This window comes from Saimiri boliviensis, chromosome 10, assembly GCF_048565385.1.
Source record: "Saimiri boliviensis isolate mSaiBol1 chromosome 10, mSaiBol1.pri, whole genome shotgun sequence".
Lineage (NCBI taxonomy): Eukaryota > Metazoa > Chordata > Mammalia > Primates > Cebidae > Saimiri > Saimiri boliviensis.
The window spans coordinates 67,535,718-67,559,015 of record NC_133458.1 but is presented as its reverse complement, the minus strand read 5'-3'; the positions used below and the strand labels follow the sequence as shown (position 1 = coordinate 67,559,015).

At 39.7% G+C, this 23,298-nt stretch overlaps 1 protein-coding gene across 9 annotated transcripts in view; it reads left to right on the top strand.

Moving 5' to 3' along the window:
• Positions 1–23,298, top strand: part of MTERF1 (mitochondrial transcription termination factor 1) — a 491,946-nt gene that overhangs the window by 412,579 nt on the left and 56,069 nt on the right. The window lies entirely within an intron of this gene.

The window sequence follows — 23,298 nt, the reverse complement described above, 5'->3', positions numbered from 1 at the left end:
CTTTGGAGGACGATGCAAAGTCAGGTCATTTGGTGCATCACTGTCACGGCGAATTTTATCAGGACTTGTGCACAACTGTCACCACGGAAGTGGCTGGAGTTAGAAGCAGGTAGTACAGAAAGGATCTTAAGTGATGCGTGTCAGGGATTTGGTAAAGATCTTTCCAGCTTCATGAGGTAAGAAATCACTTGGCATTACTCTCTATTTCTTTTTTTTTTATTGCATTTTAGGTTTTGGGGTACATGTGAAGAACATGCAAGATTGTTGCATAGGTACACACATGGCAGTGTGGTTTGCTGCCTTCCTTCCCCTCACCTGTATCTGTCATTTCTCCCCATGTTATCTCTTCCCACCTCCCCACTCCCCCGTCCCTCCCCAATTTCCCCCCAACAGACCCCAGTGTGTAGTGCTCCCCTTCCTGTGTCCATATGTTCTCATTGTTCAACACCCTCCTATGAGTGAGAACATGTGGTGTTTGATTTTCTGCTCTTGTATCCGTTTGCTGAGAATGATGGTTTCCAGGTTCATCCATGTCCCTACAAAGGACGCGAACTCATCGTTTTTGATGGCTGCATAGTATTCGATGGTGTATATGTACCACATTTTCCCTCTCCAGTCTGTCATCGAATGTTCATTGCAGCACTGTTTACAATAGCAAAGACCTGGAACCAACTCTCTATTTCTATATTATATAAACAAACAAACGAACAGCTTAAGAAAAATTAACTGAAGGTTAAAGACTCATCCTCTCACCTAGTATTACCTCCAAGAAGAATCCAGTTATGAAGTATATTATATCTATATCTCATTTTATTTTTATATCAACCTTCCCAGGCAGGCAAAGCAGGTACTCTTAGACCTATATGAAGAACTAAAACTAACAGTGGCTGTGAAATATAATTACTATAGCAGGTAAGCAGCAGATCTGGAGATATAATCTAATAGATTTACCCAAAAAGTATGCACCATGCAGATAATTTATCTTTTCTTTCCTTCTAGAAATTCTGATTCTCATGACTCACTTTTATCAATAAGCTACCATAAGATGATCCATGCATCAAAATGAGTCTGGAAGCTTGGGCTTTAAAATAAGTTGAACTTAAAATGTTTTCTGTGGTATACTGTCTTTGATTTTATCCTCCTCAAACTGTATGTTTATGTTTACTTGTTTCTTTTGAGGGTAGAAGGGACTTCAGTGGGGTAAAGATTGAGGGTGGCCCAGTCAAGATGGTGACATGCATCAAACATGTATATATGGTAGCCAGCCCTGTTCTCATTATTGCAGATAGGACTCTGGCCTTCTTCAAGAAAAGGACCATACCATCTATTTCTCTATTTTCCTTAGCCTCCAGGTAGTTACTTAGACACAACAGCTGCTCCAAATAACTTTGTTGAAGGAATACACACACAAAAAATCCCCTTTCCTCCAAACATGTAAGAGTGCCTTCTTTGCTCTTTCCTCAGGTGTGAGACTAGTGTTGCAGATGATATGTCTTATAAAATCTCCTTTGCCAAGTTAACAAAAGGATAATTATAAAATGCTGTGTGTTTCATGACATCGCAAGCTTCTTTTCAAGATATGTAGTACACATATGATGGTACAAGGGAGCTAACAAAATATAAAGATTCAACTGTCTTTTTGTGATAACACTAAAAGATTCCTTTAAAGGAAACATGTAACATACCTCTGGGCTTGGGAGCGTGAGCTTGGTGTCGTTAGCCAGTTCTTCTCTGGGTGACTTGTACCATTTCTGTGATGTTTGTCACCTTTGTGTTTAATGAGCCCCAGGAGCGGGAGCTGCTAAATACACTTACTCAACAATTAACCTGCACTGCGCCTCTGCTTCTACTGCAGCAGTCAGCACCAGGCAGGGGGGAAACAGGAGTCTTGGCTTGTTCCTAAGGACTGAGTCACAATGAGACACTGGTTTCACCAGAACCTCTGTTGCTATTGTTGTTATTTTCACTTGCTTGGTAGATATTTTTCATCAGCCACTGAAAACACTCAGGATTTGTGGAAGCTGATGTATTTTTCCTAATCTATTCTGAGTTTTTGAAACCTTTAGCAAGAGTTCCAAACAATTGCAAGGTACACTGGTAAAGGTTGGTAGTTAAGGTGATGAGATCAGTAGTCTGACTGCCCGAGTCCAAATTCTGCTTCTGCCACTTATTACTTTGTATGTCAATGGGCTTGTGACTTACCCTCTCCAAGCCTTAGTTTTCTTATCTGTAAATTTCAAATAAGAGTAGCATGGACCTAAAAAGATCATCGTGAGAAATAAGTAGAATGAATATAGGTAAAACACTTAACCCTAACACCTGTAATGTAGTAAATGCTTAATCAACAGGAGCTGTTACTATCAGCCACTGCAAGCTGGCATGACTGCTCAAAGCCTAGAATAACTGTATTTGGGAAAGAGTCCACAAGGAACAGTGTCTCAGAAAAGATTTGGTTGTGAGAATGGCACATTTCTGGAATTGCTTTGAAATTTTCAGGTCTTATATCTTTTCTTCGTGCAAAAGGGAGGTAAACATTCCATTAAGACCTGCAGGAACTATGTGTCACAAGTCACAGAGGGAGTTTAAGTGGATATTCCTTTCTTTATATTTTCTCAAAGGATCAGCCTGTCTTTTGGGTAAGTACTAGACTCCAGCAAAAAACTTGATTCCAATTAGCCCTCCCTCCCTCCATATGGAATTGGCACTATGTGCATTCCAGTCATCATAGGTTCTCCCCACATTGCGAATTATTTTCTCAAATAGGAGAGCAACAAGAGGACAAGATAATGTTACTCAGCAGAGCGGTCTTTAGTCATAGGCTGGTAGTGACACTGTTAGTAAAGCAGCCTTGTTTAAAGGGAGTTCACATTTTGAGCCAACCAAACCATTACTTTATTTTGGCTACATCTCTCCTGCAGTCCATTTGTATGACCACTGAATCAAATCCATGACAATCTGGGATGTTGAAAATATGTGCAAGTATTGATTTATACATAACACTCATATAAAAATACTTCTAGATAGATATGAACATGTATGGTACATATGTATGTAGTATATATATATATACCTTTTTACAGAGCGAGAGGCTTGGTCTTACGTCTTTCTTGCAGCAAGTTCTTATCTACCCTTTGGTCTAGTAATTAAGCAATTAAGTGTCATTTATGATAATTACACATTACAACAAAGTGGTAAATAGGCATTAACTCACTTGAGAAATATGTTCTATTTCAGAGCCAGCACAATGTGGTAGCCAAAGCCAGCAAAGCATTAGTTCTTGGAACATGGCTTAGTGTTAGCATCCTTGCAGATGAGGACACTCTAGTTACTGCACCAGAAATGAGAAAGGCCCACAATCAATCTTAAATAGTGGGCTACAATGGCTCCCTCTGGAATTTTATCACCACTCTGCTAGTTCCACTTACAAGTGGCTCAGATGCTAATTCCAGTGCTAGCTCTTATGGATTAAGAGGAGGGTGGTGTTCATTTGTCCAGTACTTACATGCGCATGCGCGCGCGCACACACACACACACACACACACACACACACACACACACGTTAGAAAGCAGTCTTCGTTTCTTGAAAACTTTTTCACATGGAATATGAAAATTCCTGGGGTTAGAGAAAGGAAACTCCTTACTTTTCTCGTCTGCTCATTCTACATGGAGCTTAAGGATACCTAATGAATCTCAGTCTTGGAACTTAGGGCTCTTAAGAAAAGAGGAAGTAAGGAGAAAAGAGGAAGTAAGTGGCCACACGCTTGGCTACCCGATCTGGCCAGTTCTGTGTTTGCCACATGATATTTCAGCCTTTTCTGTAGCTTCTAACTGATCAAGGCTGGAGACCCCAATAACCCTGAGCAGGCCCAGCCTTCAGTGTGGGATAGGAGACATCTTAGCAAGATTGAAAAAAAGAAATCTCAGCAAGATCATGCCCTTATTGGGTATCTAGAAACAGAAACTTCACATTCCTCCCTTCAAAGAGTAAAATCATTGAAAGCCTCTAGATAAACAGTACTATTGGAGAAGATGGTCAGTATACCATTAATAGCTATTGTTGCTGTTGTTAATAACAATAACAATCCAATAATGATAGCTGTGCTTTATGGAGCCTTTAAAAAGTTGCAATTATTACAGTTTGACTTTAAATCACATACTCTTAAGAGCTGTATGATATTGCCCCTGTAACCTTATCATGTACTGATGTATTAAATCTCTTACTGATTATCTACAACAGGCGTCTCCAAACTGCGACCCCCTGAGGCCATTTATCCAGCCCCCTGCCGCACTTCAGGAAGGGGCACCTCTTTCATTGGTGGTCAGTGAGAGGAGCACAGTTCGTGGCGGCCCTCCAACGGTCTGAGGGACAGTGAACTGGCCCCCTGTGTAAAAAGTTTGGGGACGCCTGATCTACAAGATCTTAAGGAAAAGGATATGGGATACACAGTTTGGCTAAGAATGCTGATGATCTGGCAAGCTATAGTTTCAGTAAAGGAGGTAGGATAGCATTAATGAGATGAACTCCTTAGCGGGATCAGACACTCTTCAGATGCTACTATACAATGAGGTTGCTCTGGGCTAATTTGGGACAAAAAATTATTAGGGAGTAGCTTAGAAGTAAGAAGTGGAGATGAACTATCTCCCCTACAAAAAAAGAAAATCTCCCAAGACAGAAATTACCTGGGTTGCAGCTTTGCCTTCTGCAAGTATTAAGGTTCGATCTGAACCCAAAGCCCTAATCCTAGACTGACCAGGAAGAAAGATGCTGGGATAGCAATCTTTCTCTTAATTTAGTCATTTTAATAACCGTAGGCATAATTATTTTTTAAAACTGCATAAATAAATCAGGGCAAATATTCTAAGAATGAAAGGCCTCCCTTAAGGGAATCTGCAAAGTCATTGTCACAGAGAGCCACAGTTACTGGCGAACTTGTGTTCTGTCTCTTTGTTGTGTTTAGGGTAGAAAAAAAGGCCTGAGGAAAACTTGGGGGGTGGCATTTTGGAGATGCAGAATTCTTAAATATGAGTTTTATTCACTATAAAAACAAACATTATTTATTCTTCTCAAAGTGGTTGTGTCAAGCTGCCATAATCCTGTGAGTTTGTCAACAACCATTGTCAATACTAGCAGACAGAATTTACCAGGCAGTCAAATGTGGGTGGCCATGGGCTGATTGCCAGTTAAACTGTGAGACTCATAGTCTTTGCCCTTTCTCTGTTAGTAGTAATAGAACCCAGAATAGGATTCTGGGTTTAAAACTGGTATATTTCTCTGGTATAAAACTGGAACTCAGGAAGAAGGATCACTCTTGCCTGCTTCTTTTAGAAAGATCTCAGAAGTAAATTTGTGGTGGAAATAGGTAGAGCAGGGGTATTGCAGTCTGTAGAAAGCGTGACATTTGCTACTTGTTCCTTTGTCTACAAACTGGGGTATTTAGGTCTGAGATAACCAGGATTCTTAAAATGCCTTCCTGGAGCCAAAACATACCACAAATCAAATAGGGAATTGTAAGATTGAAGCACACATACACTCTCCTTTTTTAAGCTTGTATTATATAAAAAGATATTGCTGAACCATTTGTTTTTCAATAAAAAATTTTCACCAATATTTAGAAAGAAATTGAAGCTGACCAGTTGAACAAGGGAGAAGGAGAAGGGGTAATTGATGATGCTACAGATAAATGTGAAGGGAGACAAGCCCTGTCCTAAGCCTGGAGCCCCATGCTAATAGACTTACTGGTGCTAAAAGAAGGTCCTACCCCTTTTGGATCAAGTTGTGCCAAGGGAATATCAGTTGCTTTATTCTCTGTTTAAATCCGAAGTGATTAAGTTAGGTATTTTTTTAAGTTCTGATTTTAATGTCCAGCTAACATTCCAGTTGTGATATTTCATGCTTCACAATGGTTTGGGGAAATTAATGTTTGGTCTAGTTGGTAGATTGCCAATTTGAGGCAGGGCTGAAAGGATGGTGGCCACTGTGCTTCCCTTTAATTCTGTCCAATACCATAGATATCATGTGGAGACAGCTATTTAACATGATCCTAGTCCCAGCCATGGTGCATGATTTCCCTCAGCAGAATCAAGTGAGAAGGCCACGGGGTAGTTTGGCAAAAGCCCTGAGCTGATCGCTTCATGTCACAGATGGGCCTCAGTTTCCTCATTCATGTAGTGAGACAGGAATGGATTCCCTGTGGTCCTTTTCCAACTCTGTGATTTTTATCCCGGTCTGCAATTTTTAAAACATGAAATACTTAAAAATGATTTTAGTGAATTCCCCTGAATCTCTATAATATCTCTTCTTGAGGAATTCAAAACATGATTTTTAATCCATTTCTTCCAGGTAAAAAGACATTTCAACTGGTGAAAGTGCAAATCAGAAAATTATTCTTTGTGATAGAGAAATAAGAGAGAGTGGTAAGACCAAAATGTTAAGTAACTCAGTGTTAGTCCTGAGCTAAAACTGAATTAGGAAAAGTCCATCTCTGGCCTCTACTCAAATCTTGTGTTCTGATTGTTCCTTGTCTTCTGCAGAAAGGGTGTTCTCTGTTATAGCAGTGACTTTTTAAAACTCCTCGCATGGACACTGTATTGGAATAAAGGATTCTAGAAAACAAAAAAATAAAAAATAAGCATTCTCAAAAGGTGCAATTATAAGAAAGTTATTTTGACTAGAGTCTTGTCTGTTAACACTGCTACCATAGTTTGCTTTCATGTCCCAAATTATCTTCATGAAAAATTATTTTTAAAGACAATTATTGAAAATAAAGAGAATACAAAATTCTCTCCTTCTCTGCCTGCAACAGCCTCCTGGATTGGCAACTCCCTTTTCTCAGAAACCACCATGATAAAGAAATAGGTGGTGTACTAAGGCCTTTATATCTTCTCACATGCTTTTTGCCCTTATCTCTTAAAATTCTCCTGTGGTTTTGGGAGGCGGAGGTTGCAGTGGCCGAGATCGTGCCACTGTGCTCCAGCCTGGGCTACAGAGCAAGACTCCATCTAAAAAAAAAAAATTATCCTGTATTTTTTTGATTACTTCTAACTTGCTACTTTTCCAAGGAGGAGCTATGTCCAATGTAGCTTAAGATACACTTGACCAGTGGTGCAAATGTTATTAATTTCATTAAGCTACTTCTAACAGCCTTTTCTAGGTATGAAGAGAGCATGAAAGCTTCAGAAAATAAACTACAAATAGCCCCACAATAGTAGCAGGATGGCATTTCAAAAGAAGGCATCAAAGAAAGCTCACCAACAGTGGTACTTTTTCCTAATGGTTCTAGGAGGATAATTAAGTTGTTTATCACCTTTGATGCTTATAACCCTAACACAGGTGTTCCCTGGAAACCAATTAAAAATACTTACAGCTGATAAACAGTGCCTTTCAGCTCAAAAAATTTACTAATAATTCCAATCCCATTTGGAAAGAATCTTGTAAGGTCTTTTGACACCAAAAGGCAACTTTCATACTCATTTATGCTTCATTGTCCATAGTGATAAGAATACACAGGGTATTTACTCAGCCTCTCTTGATCTCAGTAGAAGAGTCCTCCAGAAAGCTTCCTCTGGTGGTTGAATGACAACTTTGGTTTCAAAGTATGAATTGTGCTCTGTAGTTTGGAATTTCCTTTGAAAGGAAATGGACTAGGGTCTTTCAAATGAACTTTTGCCTAATTGTGAGGAAATAGTAGTGCTTAAGTCTGTTGCCCTCATTTTGTAACTTTCGGTGGATACCCAGTTGATTATTTTTAGTACTTGTGGAAGAAAGAAGAAAGCTCTTGTGAAAATCCCAGTGAGTTTATGCGTCAGATTCAGAAAGTGGACTTTCAGTTGGTTTGTTCTGGATCCTGATGTTTACTTATATACTAATCAGTTGTCCCACCGAGTCTCCAATCCTGGCCCCATCCGTATACTGGCACCTGTCTACAGCAGGCTTTTTCAACCTGGTCAAAAGTTGAAAGCATTCCCCTTGAAAACTGGAGCAAGTCAAGGATGCCCACTTTCACCACTTCTATTCAACATAGTACTGGAAGTCCTAGCCAGTGCAACCAGATGAGAGAAAGAAATAAAGGGCATCTTGGCTGGGTGCAGTGGCTCATGCCTGTAATCCCAGCACTTTGAGAGGCTGAGGTGGGTGGATCATGAGGTCAGGAGTTTTAAGACCAGCCTAGCCAATATGGTGAAACCCCATCTCTACTACAAATACAGAAATTAGCTGGGTATGGTGGCACATGCCTATAATCTCAGCTACTGGGGAGGCTGAGGCAGGAGAATTGCTTGAACTGGGTCCTGGGAGGTGGAAGTTGCAGTGAGCTGAGATTGCACCACTGCACTCTAACCTATAGAGCAAGACTCTATCTCACCCACCCCCAGCCCCCCAAAAAATAAAAAGAAAAAGAAAAGAAGGAAAGAAAAGAGAAATAAAGGACATCCAGATAGGTAAAGAGGAAGTCAAACTAGCTGTTCATTGATGGTATGATTGTATACCCAGAAAACCCTAAGGACTCATCCAAAAACCTCCTTGAACTGATAAATAAATTCAGTAAAGTTTCAGGATACAAATATCAATGTGCACAAATTTAGTAGCACTGCTATATACCAACAATGACTAAGACGACAATCAAATGAACTAAATTTCTTTTATAACTTAAAAAAGTAAAATAAAAGACTTAAGAATGTACCTAACCAAGGAGGTGAAAGATCTCTACAGAGAAAACTACAAACTACAAAACACTACTGAATGAAATTATAGATGACACAAACAAATGGAAACATATCTTCTGCACATGGATGGATATAATTAATATTGTGAAAATGACCATACTACCCAAAAAATCTACAAATTTAATGCAATTGCCATCAGAGAACCATCATCATTCTTCACAGAACTAGAAAAAAAAACCTAAAATTCATATGGAACCAAAAAAAAAAAAAAAAAAAAAGAGTCTGCATAGCTAAAGCAAGACTAAACAAAAAACAAAACAAAAACAAAAGAAAACAGTCTCTGTAGGCATCACATTACCTGACTTCAAACTACAGTACAAGGCTATAGTTACCAAAACAACATGGTACTGATATAAAAATAGGCATGTAGACCAATGGAACAGAATAGAGAACCCAGAAATAAGACCAAATGCAGCCAACTAATCTTCAGCAAAACAATCAAAAACGTAAAGTGGAGAAAGGCCACCCGATTCAATCAATGATGCTGGAATAAGTGGCAAGCCACATGTAGAAGAATGAAGCTGGATCCTCATTTCTCATCTTATACAAAAATTAACTCAAAAAACTTAAGCCTAAGACATAAAACCATACAAATTTTAGATGATAACATTGGAAAAACTCTTCTAGATACTGACTTCAAAGAGTTCATGACAAAGAACCCCAAAGCAAATGCAACAAAAACAATTATCAGATGGAACTTAATTAAACTATAAACTTATGCACAGCAAAAGAAATAATCAGCAGAGTAACAGACAACCTACAGAGTAGAAGAAAATCTCCATAAATTATGCATTTGACAAAGGAATAATATCCAGAATCTACAAGGAACTCAAAACAAATCAGCAAGGAAAAAAGCAAATCCCATCAAAAAGTGGATAAAGTACATAAATAGACAATTCTTAAAAGAAGATATAAAAATGGCCAGCAAGCATGAAATGAAAAGCTCAACATCACTAATTATCAAGGAAATGCATCTCAAAACCACGATGTGATGCCACCTTACTCCTGCAAGTATGACCGTAATTTTTAAAAATTAGAAAAAAAAAACATGTTGACATGGATGTGGTAAAAAGGGAATACTTTTAAACTGCTTGGTGAGAATGTAAACTAGTACAACCACGTTGGAAAACAGGATGGATATTTTTTAAAGAACTCAAAGTAGAACTACCATTTGATCCAGAAATCCCACTACTGGATATCTCCCCAGAGAAAAGAATTCATTATATGAAAAAGGACACTTGCACGCACATGTTTATAGCAGCTAAATTTGCAATTGCAAAAATATGGAACCAGCCTAAATGCCCATCAGCCAACAAATAAAGAAAATGTGGTATGTGTACCATGGAATACTACTCAGCCATAAAAAGGAATGAAATAATGGCATTTGAAGCAACCCAGATGGAGTTGAAGACCATTATTCTAGGTGAAGTAACTCAGGAATGGAAAAAAATAAACATCGTTTGTACTCACTTATAAGCAGGAGCCAAGCTATGAGAACGCAAAGGCATATGAATGATAGAATGGACTTTGGAGACTCTGGGGGAAGACTTGGAGGGGGTGAGGGATTAAAAACTACACATTGGGTGCAGTGTATGCTGCTCAGATGATGGGTGCACCAAAATCTCTGAAATCACCGTTAAAGAACTTTTCCATGCATCCACTTTTCCATGTTCCCCCAAAACTATTGAAATAAAATTTTAAAAATTAAAAAAATAAAAAAATTTCATTGACAAAGTTATTGTTACTGAGTTTGAAGGCTTATTCCTAGCTCTGCCACTGAATAGCTGTGTGACTTTGGTCAGTCTCTTCTCTCTGAGCCCTCATTTTCTTATTTATGGGGAGAGAATTAGACCAGATGATATGTGAAGGACCTTTTGACTCTAAATTTCATATGATGGTTTTGGTGGATCACAGATGACTGATTTTCATATGTGGTGTTATTTCTCACTACCTCGTTATTTGAGCCTCATTATTTTGTAATTAGTTTCTCGTCTAGTCCTCTCGTTAGAGTGGTATAGTTGCATTTAAGAAACTAACTCCTGGCCAATGTTGCTGCAGCTGAAAGAATAAGAGAGTAGCAGGGATAAAACTGAAAAGAGAGATTGGGGACCCCTAAGAAACCAGTGAAGAATTTTCAACAGGTGAAAACAAATATCACATTAGCTGTAAATATAGAGAACAGATTGAAAGGAGATCTGAGTCAATGAATGTAGCTCTTTCAGTTAAGAAGCTATTGAGTCGTCTAGCAAGAGGTCACGCTTTCTTGTACTAGGTGACTATGGAGATACAGAGAAATGAATAGATTCAAGAACTATTTGGGAAGTGAGATTTACAGGTGCCCAGGATGACTGTTAGTTTTCTGGTTTGTGCCTTTAGCTGCATGAAGGTGTCATTCAATGAGATGTGAAACAATAGAAGACAACCGGGGTTAGGGTGAGCAGAGGATGTCTTAAATTCAGTTTTAGACAATTGAGTTTATTTGCTGATGGCTCCAAAATATTTGGGCTTGATATTTTGGAAGTCATCAGTAAATAAATGGTCATTGAAGCCATGGGCATAGATGAGATTACCCAAGGGAGAGAATATAGAATGAAGAGAAAACAGACTAACTCCAAGTTTGTTTTTGTTTCTTTTTTTAAGAGATATGATCTCGCTGTGTCACCCAGGCTGGAATGCCGTGGTATGATCATAGCTCACTCTAGCTTTAAACTCCTGGGCTGAATCAATCCTCCTGATTTAGCCTCTGGTGTAGTTAGGACTACAGGTGCATGCCACCACACGTGGCTATTAAAAAAATATTTTTTGTAGATATGGGATCTCACTGTGTTGCCCAGGCTGATCTCAGACTCCTGGCACTGGTATTACAGATGTAAGCCACAACACCTGGCCTACCTCCAAATGTTAATGGCCAGGTAGAGAAGGACAGATTAACAAGGGATACTAAGAAGGAGTGAGGAAAACCAGGAGAGTGCATCGCCAGTGAAACGGGGTTTATTTCGTGAAGTGGGAAGTGGTTTATAGCATGACATCTTGAGAGACTAGATATGGGTAAAAAATGTCCAAGTGATTTGACAACATAGTGATAATTGGTGACCTTATCCAGAGCTGGTAGAATGATAAAACCAGAGCTGGAATGGAGTATGAAGACAGGGAATTGAGAGATGAAATCATAGGGACAGTGAAATCATAGGTTGTCTTCTATTGTTTCACATCTCATTGAATGACACCTTCATGCATCTAAAGGCACCTGTTTTTAAAAATCTGATTCTGAAGTGGGAGAGAGAAAAGAAGGAGTAGAGCTAGAGAGATTGTGGTGTTGAGTGACAATTATTTTAAAATAAGAGAAACTCAGGCATTTATTTATTCAGAAACTATTAATTAAATCTTAATGTCTTGCTACACCCTGTTTTAGGCAATGGGGATGCAACAGAAAATTTTGAAAGCTACTGCTTCCATGGCCCCTACATTCTAGTGGGGAGATGGAGAGACACAGACAATGTGCAAACATATAAACATATGCTATGCCCAGTAGTGATCATGTAATGAAGATAAAAAAAAAAGATGACAGAAACTGTCTGCAGAAAATAGTACTATTTTCTGAAGTGGACTTTAAAGAAAGACCTCTCTAGTGTATGGTTGCCAGATTTAGCAAATAAAGATACAGGATGCCCAGTTTAATTTGAATTTCAGATAAACAGCAAATACTTTTTTCAGTATAAATATATCCCATGCACTATTTGGGACGTACATGTAATAAAAATAAAAAAAAAAAAAAAAAAAAAAAAAGCCTACTTTGGTGGAATGAAATTTTCGATATTTAATGTCAGAGAGAAGTCTACAATTTAAAGGACTCAGTTGAATATAGAAAAGAAAAGGGAGGTTGCATTTGACAGGGTAGAAAGCCCCTGAGAAGTTAGAAAGGAATGGGCTGCAAAGTCCAGATGGAGGAGTTTACCTTGGCTAACAGAAGGAAGATGTCTATAGATGGACAATGGTTTGTAAGCATGGCAGGCGGAAGGGGAAGGATTCCTGGGTGATATGTCAGTGTTCTTTGACAACAGGTCCCAAAGGCAGGGGCTAAAAGGGAGAGGAGGTTGGAGAGAATGGAGGTGTAAAGAGGAAGAGCACTAGTCGCCTGACAGGTTGAGCGTCCTAAGGTCGTGAATGAAGTTGATTATTCATAGTCCCATTATCACTACCAAGTGCCCTGAAGGTAGATGGGAGAAAGCTCAATCTACTCCCTCGCCTTTCTCTACCCCACCTCTACCTGTGGCTCCCTAAAGTGCTGCAGTTTGCTACATCCTTATTCTCAGCAGCTTTGCCTCAGGGGGTTAGTGAACAGAGGCTTCTGCAGAAAATTGGGCCTATTAAGCATTTAGCCGTTTTACTTTGGTTGGAAAGATTGTTGCCACTATAGAAGCTGCTTTAATAGCCCTTCTTTGGTAAGGAGATGAATTCAAAGATAACATCAAAAGAGCCATTTATGAAGCATCTAATTTTGACAAAGCTCCATCTATACAGCCTGAAGTAAAGTGGAGATGTGTCAATTAACCCGATAATTTGAGCCATATAAAGAGCCAGTATAGATAACACAGTGAACTTGACTTTTTAGTTTCTGGCTTTTGACTTCGTTGTGTTTAGGTTTCTGGCCTTCACACACCAGTGCAATGTGGCATCTTTCCTTATTTTAGTTGCACATATTGAGTTTGGAAAAGAGGCAAGTAATTTTGAACAAGTTAAAATATATTTTATTCATTAACACTCTACATTTCATAATCATATTGCATTCTTGAGCATCATAATTGCTTTACATTATTTCATTTATATGAAGAACATTTTTATGACATGTGTCTTCATGTTTCAGAAACACAAGATTAAGTACAGAACTCCTTTACGGAGGGAGAGTAACAACGTGAGTGTAACTTTCTTTCCTGGGAGGATTAGCTCAGCGGGGCCTTATCACAGTACTCTATCCATGCAAAATCTACAGCTCAGCAAGCAGCAACATTTAGTGACATTTCCCTTGCATGGGCAAACATTTAAGTGCAATGAGATCAGCATTCAACAGGACAACAGAGACAAAAGTCAACAAGAGGGGTATAAATGTCCACCAATTGTGAAAATATATTATTTGCGGGGTCGGGAGAGAGTTTTATGCAAAGAACTCCTCTCTTCCCTTCTCACAGGGTGAGGATAACACTATAAATTTGCTTGCCAGAGGCACATTTTTAGAACTGTCTCTGGATAAGTTTAATTAGAGAGAAGAGACTATCGTGAAAAACTTTTATTCAGTGACATAGAATCAAAGAAAATTGAAGTGACCAGGAAAGGGACAGTTGATATTCAGTTATTTGATGCTTGGTCTCGTTGGCTTTTTGGATCCTGTGCTCTGTCAACCTTTCCCTGGATGCGCTTTTGCATGCTGCAGAACTGGGTTTCCACTTATTTTCTGTAACCATCTTATGCAAATGCAGCTTCAGCCAGAAGCAAATAAGTCTTTTGGAGTTTGTGGACAGGGAGGGGGAGCAGAGGGAAGTTTTCTCTAGGCCACATGTTAAGAAATGTTGTGTTTCATGTGTGGGAGAGAAAGCCCAGTTCTGAGCCAGCCTTCTGGATGTTTCTGTACAAAATCAATCTGATTAATCAAAATCCTATGAGGATTACTTCCTGCTTGTGGCTAGAATCTGTCTATCTTTTATAGAGTCAGAGATGTCATATGTCCAGAGATCTGAACAATTACCTTGTCCAATGGTCCTGAGTTATTGTACTGGGACATAGTGGGGGGTCATGATTGGTTGTGCACAAAGTGCCAAAGTTTTCAGACACCAGAAGAGATTACAGACTATCTCTGTATTAATGTAACCTTCTGTTGCATTCTGACATGTTTTCTTGGCTGGTAGGCAAAGAGAATATGCCAGGAATAGCACCTACAGTTTGTGGGTGTCTGTATTCATAAGCTGAGCTTGTGACCAACATCAGTTATGTGTGATATAGAGGAATGAAGACAAAGAACCGCAATCACCATCAATGGATGGCTCCATGTGTCCATAGGTTGCCTGGCGGTGGTCTAGACTCTGCTGCAGCAGTGGTGATTCTCCTTCCACTGAAGGGCATGTTCCCAGAGATCTAACTCGCAGCCTGCAATTTGGAACTTTTAGAGTGGTGGGTAGTAGCAGAGGCTGGTTGCCCTCTATCCTTCAGCCCTTAGACAAGAAAGAGGACTACACTGTTTATTAAGCAGAGTATCAACTGTATATCTCAACCCTGTCTTTAGGAGAAGGTTCCATCAGGTGTCACCACTTTTCCTACGTCACTGTAGCAAGGCAAATTCTGTTGTACACCACCGCTTATGTTTCCATAGACACAATGAAGTGGAGAATTGTCCAACTAATAAATCTTAGTGTACCTGGGAAGTTAAGACCCATGTATTTCCCTTATATGCAGGCTTAATGGTAAAATTTTTATTTTAAATTTGTAAATAGCATATCATACAGAAAATTCCATTTCTGATTTCTTAATAAAAATTACTATGTTTTGTAAATAAAAATTTACAATTTTCTGTCTCTTGACAAAAGAACTGCTAATGCTCCACTTCTAGTTCAGGGATAATTTAAAATAAAATAAAACAAACATAATAAAGACACACATACAAAACAAACAAAAACTAAAAGCTCATTTTACTCTTTGTGTCAGATGACACCAGTACATCTTTTTCTTCACACACTTCATTATAGTGTTAGCCTTCAATTCATTTGTACTTACAAGGACAACATGTAGGAATTAAAAAAATTTATTTTAGAATATAAGGTATCAGAATAAATAGAGACTACCCATTGAATAAAAATGGATCTCACTCCCAGCAAAGACCCATTAGAAGTTTTATTATACATTCAACTATCATAGTTCTTTCTAAATCCCTGAATAAATCAGACTTTCAGATGACCATGGTGATACTACATTACAGGTAGCATATTACTTCTCCCTTTGTACATCAAGAGTGTTTACATTTGGAGCTTAGAAGCTAAAACCAGCATAGTTATGTTATATATTTTTGTTTGATAATCAAAATAATGAACTATATTTAAACTTTGACTTATGGTTTTACAAAGCACTTTCTCATGTACCTTCTTCTTTGGACCTTACAAAAGACCATGGAAAAAGATTGCTAGACAAATTAGTTATCATCCATGCAATGGAATATTTTGCAACCACCAAAACAGAATCAGGGTGAAGTTGAATAATGTCATATTGTTAAATTTAAAAAAAAAGTTTTAGAATAACATGTATGGCGTGATTCCATTTTTCTATTTAAAAAATCATAAAAATAGAAATCGTGCATTCTATATAATTATGAATTCATTTGAGCCTAGAAAGATATGAATCAAGCTTTGTGATGATATTGTTGGGCTAGAAAAGGGGAAGTGCCACTTCTTATTTTTATTTTTGTTTGTTTATTTATTTATTTGGGTCAGAATCTCTCTCTGTTGTCCAGGCTAAAGTATTATGGTGAGATCTCAGCTCCCTGCAAATTCCACCTCCAGGGTTTAAGTGATTCTTGTGTCTCAGCCTCCCAAGTAGCTGGGACTACAAACATGAGCCACCACGCCCAGTTAATTTTTGTATTTTTAGTAGAGATGGGGTTTTGCCATGTTGGCCAGGCTGCTCTTGAATTCCTGGCCTCAAGAGATCCTTCTGCCTCAGCCTCCCAAAGTGCTAGGATTACAGGTGTGAGCCACTGTGCCTCCCCCAGTGCCACTTCTTTTTATAGATATATGCTTCAAAAAGTGCAGTGGAATGATGGGCAATTTAATTATTTTTGTTTTTTGCATTTTTCAAATAAAAAACTTTCCAAAAGTGTTATCTTCCTTTTGAGGATGAAAAAGCAAGTCTAAGAAATTTTAAATAAGCTTGTAAAGTCATACAGCTTAATCCTAGAATCCAGGCCTCCTGATTCTCCAGCAACTGCTTTGGCCACTATATACCAAGAACAGAGCACTTGAACTGGAGATGAGGATGGAGAAGAATCATGAGCTTCAAACTCTACCCTTTGGTATGCTATCACCTCGAGATTTATTGGTCTACAGCAGTGGCGATTTAACTTTGTTAGCATATAAAAATAGTTGCTAAATGCTTATATTTTCTCTTTCTGGGAATAAGGCAGCCTCGCTGACTGAGTCTCCAGATGGAAATTCATAAATTGTGTTTCTATCCTACTCATACATGTTGGGTGAGCCACTCACTAAACACTGTATCTCAGTTTCCTCACCTGAGAAAATATTATGCTGACCTATTTTTTCAGGATAACTGGGTGGGCTACTTCATGATTTAAAACTGCTTTGAAAATATAAAGCTCCATTGAAATTGCTTGTCAAGCATTCTTCCCAGCTTACACCTTCCTTCCTTCTCATGCCCCTCTCTGGAATATAAGCCTTGTAGTCTTGGTGTTTTTCTGCATCTGATCTAAAAGTCTACAGAATTAAGCAGCAATTTTTGCATTGGAAATGTGTCCTCTGGTATTTGGTTCATATGTGACTGAATTTAACAAAGCATTATTTTTCTCGAACATGATTGCAAAAATGTGTATGTGTGTATGTGTGCGTGTACACGCCCATAATGTGCATGTGTATTTGCTTAGCACAGACAGAAGCCCACTGGGCCAGGACACTTTCCTTGGCCTCATTTGACATTGTAGAGCTTAACATCACCTGGACAGTAGGAAGTAGTGGCACAGCCTAAGGGTGTGGGGAGTAGAAACTGTTTTCTGTCTTCCTCCAGTCACTTTCCCTGCCTATCCCATGATTGCCCTCTGTACCAGTCTGTGGGGAAGTGGAGGCCAAGTTATCAATAAAGCAGTATGGACATAAGAAGAAAGAGATCAGTGGAGTGAAGCCAAGTATTTTTATGAGTTGCTATAATCAACTAAAATGTTGTGTGAAAGTAAAATCCACCAAAAATGTCTTTCTCCATATACATTACACGTTCTTTGGGCCATAAACATCTTGTAACTCTTCCAATACCTACAACAGTGCTCTGTGCATAGAAGGCAATTCAGAATACCTAATGAAAACAGTTCTAGATGCTGTCTAGTATGTGTCGAATGCACTGTGAATCTGGGATTGTATCTCGGACTCCTGCCAGCTTACTCTGGCAACGTGTGTGTTTTTCATTGAGCGAGCTCTCTTTGGTTAATAATCAAAATCACTCTGATTGATGTTCCCTAATACACTCATGAAGATCCCACAAACCTATTTTAAGCAAAAGGGAATTTATCCTTCTCCTTCTCTGACAGGCTCCAAGACTGTGTTTTCTTACATTTTTGAGGAAGAAAGGAATCTCTATGGTCTTGTAGCCCAGTCATCCTCGGGTTCCTATGGCCTCTCCTCTACTTCTTCATGAAGTGGGCTCTCAGTGTCTGATTAAAGTTCTTCAGGGAGAGAGAGCACAGTCCCTTCTGAGACAGCCCTTTTCCTCTTTGAACAGCTCTTTTGGACAGAAAGATATCTACCACATCGAGTGGAAATAGATCTACCCTGGAGTTTTGCCTCATATGACCATGGAGGCCTAATCTCTTTTGAAGGCAACTCCCATGTGTCTTTCCATTTTATAAGCTATCTCCAAGTCTTCTCTCATCCTAGCAAAACAGCCTGGCTTCCTTCTGGCAAATAGCTGCTTGGCTGCTGCAGGTGTCATAACTCATGGGATGGAGATGAAATCCTGCAGTTCTCAGGAACCCACAGCAGGTCTGTTTTATGGAAGAAATGTGAACACTCCTCTCCTTTTCCCTTGATGCCCAGAACTATTGCTAAGGGTGGGTAGCCCAGGCAGGAAGACCTTCCTTCCCACCATCTGAATGTGCCCTGGTGGGCAGGCCAGTGCCTGCTTCACCCTGCTCCTTCTCTGAGGCGTGGGCAAGATTGAAGCTTGGGATGACAGGTAAGGAGACACTAATGTCCCAACCTCTCCCTATACCGCAGCCCTTATCCTGGGAGCTCCTAATTCAGAGGATAAGGAGAAGCACATTTTTCTCTAATGTAAGATCTAAGATTAATTTAACTAGTAAGAGTAATTACAAGTCTTCTAAATGTTTCTGGGTTTGGTGCACATTATGGTGAGAAACCGTCACATTCTTCATCAGTAGGGAGGCTCCCAAATAACCAAGAAAACAAACCAGGATTGAATAAAGCAGCGCTAGTGGGAGTTTTGCTTTTGGCTTTGTTTTAAAGTTTGGCATAAAATTATGGCCTGCAGAGATGAAAGCAGCTAATCATTTTATGAATCCCTTAACTAATGGAGGCAAAATAATTAGGTAATATGTTCTGTTCTCCTTGGGCTCAAATGGCAAAAGTTTTGACTTGAGACAGTTTGTGTAAGAAGGGGATAGGCACATTAAAATGTACTTTACATGAACTATCCTGTAATCTCTGATTCTGGGGGAAACATGCTGAAAATTATTTAGGGATAGAAATACCTAGGGCAGGAAATTAAAGTGCTGGCCTGAAATAGTTAATCTGGTTCACCTGTCATCTCACTAGTCGCTCATGTTGAATCACTATCTAGGTCCTGACTGTGTTCCTGGGCAGTAAAGTCAGGTAAGTTGGAATAGTTAAAAAGTATTTGACATGCCCCATTTCGGTACAGTTGCATTAATTGGATCTCCAGCTATAAGAATAACTGGCGCTGTGCATGGTGGCACACACCTTTAATCCCAGCACTTTGGGAGGCCAAAGAGGGTGAATCACTTGAGGTTAGGAGTTCAAAACCAGCCTGGGCCACATGGTGAAAGCACATCTCTAGAAAAAAAAAAAAAAGAAAAGAAATTAGTTGGGTGTGGAGGTGTGTGTCTGTAGTCCCAGCTACCTGAGAGGCTGAAGTGGGTGGATTGCTTCAGCCCAGGAGGTCAAGGCTGTAGTGAGACAAGATCATGCCACTGCACTACAGCCTGGGTGACAGAGTAAGACCTTCTCTCTCTAAAAAAAAAAAAAAAAAAAAAAAAAAAAAAAAAAAGGCAGGGAACACAAACACATCCTGACCCTAATAAGACCCAAAAGTATAGTGTAAGATCTTTTTCCTGCAGGTAGGATGAGGTGGGAATTATCTATGAAAACCCAGTGTGTTAACTACTGGAACAGAGGGTACTGAAGCCCACTGGGGAGGGGAATAGGAAGGGAGACTGGGGCCACCAGGGTGAGAGGGAAGGCTTCAGGATAGATTGAGACCTTAAGCTGAATCTTGAAAGACAAATAGGTTGAAGTAAAGAAAGGCATTCAGAGCAGAGGGAACATCACATGAAAAAGCACTGTAAATGAGATAGGAGGAAAATCAGCAAGGAAGGGTGGCACAGAAAAGCTCGGAAAGAGAGATGATTAACAGTGCCAGATGGCAAGGGATCAAGCAAAATCAGGACTTAAAAGTGTGTCCTGGCTGCTAGGGTGACCTGAGGCTCCTGTCCCTGCACCCTGGCTTACTGCAGTAAGAGTATCCCTTACCTGGAATCACAGAGAGTTGGAAGAAACCATAAAGGCCTCAGTCTCAATATTGGAGCTTCTCTATGGCCTTCTGATGGGGCCTTGAATCTAAGCTCGATCACTTCCAGAGTTAGAAAGTCCCACCCAATCTCATGGTCAGGCCAACTTTAGTGGTCAATGAGTTCTTTACACCAGACAGTTGCTGGGGCCTAATATTTGAGAATAGATATCCCAGATGGTGTGTCTAGCTGAACTTCGGAATCCACCTGTTAGAACTGTTCTTCCCTCATCTTGGGCCCCCAGTACCCAATAGTCAAAAAAGCTACCATTTATTGAGCACACATTATGTGCCAGGCATTAGGGCTGTATCAGCTGGTTATGTATATTTTCTCATTTAATCTTCAAAGTGATCCTATTAAAGTAGGGGTATGGATGCAGTTATTTTGTTTTTGCAAACCAGAGAAATTGATTCAGCTAACTTAAGCAAAAAACACAGTCTATTGGAAAAAAAATGAGGAAGCTCATAGAATTAAAGAAGCTGAACAACTAGGCCCCAAGAAGGAGACAGCAACTTGGTAACTCAGGAAATTCAGGTCACAGGAAGTGATGTAATTTATGGACACCTCTTTATAATGCCATCCTCAGAAGGAATAAACTTCAACTGCTTTTCATCCTTGGGTCACTCTGCTCTATATTAAAATCCCAGGGAGGTAAAGCTTGACTGCCCGTGGCAGATAATTCACCTTGATTGACACTGGGGCTCTATTTGACTTGGGAGAAATCAAGGGACGTTTACTAAAGTAGGACGAGGAAATGCTGAGTAGACAGTAACAACAGATGTCCAACAGGACAGGTGAGGTTATCCCTGTTGTACCGATCAGGAAACAGCAGCTCAGAGGAGCCAAGCAACTCTCCCAAGTTTACACAGACAGTAAATGACAGGGCCAGGGTTTCAACTTAGACCTTCCTAATTCTAAAGCCCAAGTGCCTTCCATTCTCCTTGCTGCCTGCTTGCCTCAACTGAGTGTGGATGTTGCCTTTGGAGTCAAGCCATGCCTGGTAGGCTGAAACTCTACTGTCGTCAGTCCAAGAGCTGGGTCAGTCTCCTCAACACCCGTCTCAGTTGCCGGTGGGGCGGGTCAGGGGGAGCTCCACAAACAGTTTTCTGTCCCCTCACAGGAGCCTATCTTGCTGTGAGGAAACAGCCGTGCTCTGAGGCCCTAGTGGAAACAGGAGAATACTAAACCACAGCCTGTCTTTCCAATGTCTATCCATTGACCCTGTTTTGCCCTTGAGAGCAGCACACAATACTTCCTTCTTCACATGCTAACCTCCCAAATATTTGAAAAGAGGAATCTGACCCACCCAGATCTTCTCTCTTTTCAACGCTAAATATTCCTGTTCCTTTAACGATTCCTCATACTGCTATCCCATATGACCACATGGGGATAATTTCCATATGTCGGCTAATTCTCCAAGACTTACATCAGATGAGAATCTGGCCCTGTATGAAAAGAAACCATTTCCCCTCGCTTTCTCTTTCTGATTCATTAGATTTCACATAAACCTTTCTGATGACGACCTGCTGTTTTCAAACTCAGCTGCAACCCAATATGACTCACTAGGCAAAATTCTTGTTCTTCAGTCTTCGTTTATCATTTCCCAGCAACCCAAGGCCCCAGCAAGCACCCTTCAGAGGCTACAGCCCATGGACAAGATGTGTCCGTGAAAAATGCCAAGTTTTGATTATTTGCCATTTTTTAGTTTATATAAAGTCATACAACTTTTAGAAATCAAAGTTTTTGCTCAGTGTAAATAATTTAAAGTTTGAACAGCTGTAATCATATTCTCCAAAGAAAATACCCTGAAAGGTGGTTAATGGCGTTGTGTGCCAGATCCTCCCCCTAAAATCTCTTTTAATTGTTCTTTTCGTTAAAAAGAGAGTGGGGGGAGAATAGAGATTTGAACAATGTTTTGAGATTTTGAGCATTTGCAGAGTATTTCTTTATAAAGGCATTGTTGTACTCTTTCTGAAACAAAGTGTCTGATTATATAAATAGTCATGGAATGTCAAAGTTGGATTTGGAAGAAAGGAGGAAAAAGAAGAGTTGCACATGGAGGGAAAGAAGGTTAGGGTTTTTCTGCTTAGAATCTTTTGTCTAGGCAATTCCAAAAACTGCAGCTGGAACACTCTAGAATTAAACAAGTACTGGAAATTGGACTAAATGAATCCATGTCATAGGCTCAGCATGTGACTCAGACACAGTCAAATATTCCCGTTGTTTTGCTCTTCAGAGCATGATTTAAATTCTACCATTTATGTTCTATCTGTCATAGATAAGGAACTGAACTCAAACGGTGGAACTTACTGTTTGGGCTCTGCCATCAACAAACTATGTATCTTTGAACAAATTACTATTCAACTTTGAAAACCCCTTCCATAAAACTGGTGGTCAGTGACCTTCTCTCCAGAAACATGATCTTTAAGAGTGATTCTGTGTTAAGACGAAGGTAAGAAGAGAGAGAGAAGTTTCTATTGCTATATTACATTGTTCCACCTGGAATAAAGTCTCTTCCAGTCCTCTGCTTGACTGGATTTAGGATGTTCAGGTTGGAGAATGAGTTACTTAATGGAGTTGGTAACTTCTGTGGTCACTGGCCATCAGGTGTATAGAACTTTAGAATCACAAAACTGGAAGGTTCATTAGACATCATCTGATGCAAACATTTGCCTAATGAAAAATGTCTCCACATTGACTGGTAGCAGGGGCTCGCACCTATAATCCCAGCCCGTTGGGAGGCCAAGATGGCTTGAGCCCAGGAGTTCAAGGTTACAGTGAGCTATGATTATGCCACTGCACTCTAGCCTGGGTGAGAGAGCAGGACTCGAAAAATAAAAATGTCTCCATAAGACCACTGAGTAGTGATGCCTGAGATGGTGGCTGCTTGAACACAGGAGTAGGACTCTTGCCACCTTTCAAAGCAGTTTATGCTGGTTTGGGATGGCTCTAGTTGTTATACCATTTCTATATTGAACTGACATTCACCACCTTTTTGTCTTGGTTGTATCCTCTTGAACCACAGAGAATAATATCTACAACATCCCTAAACT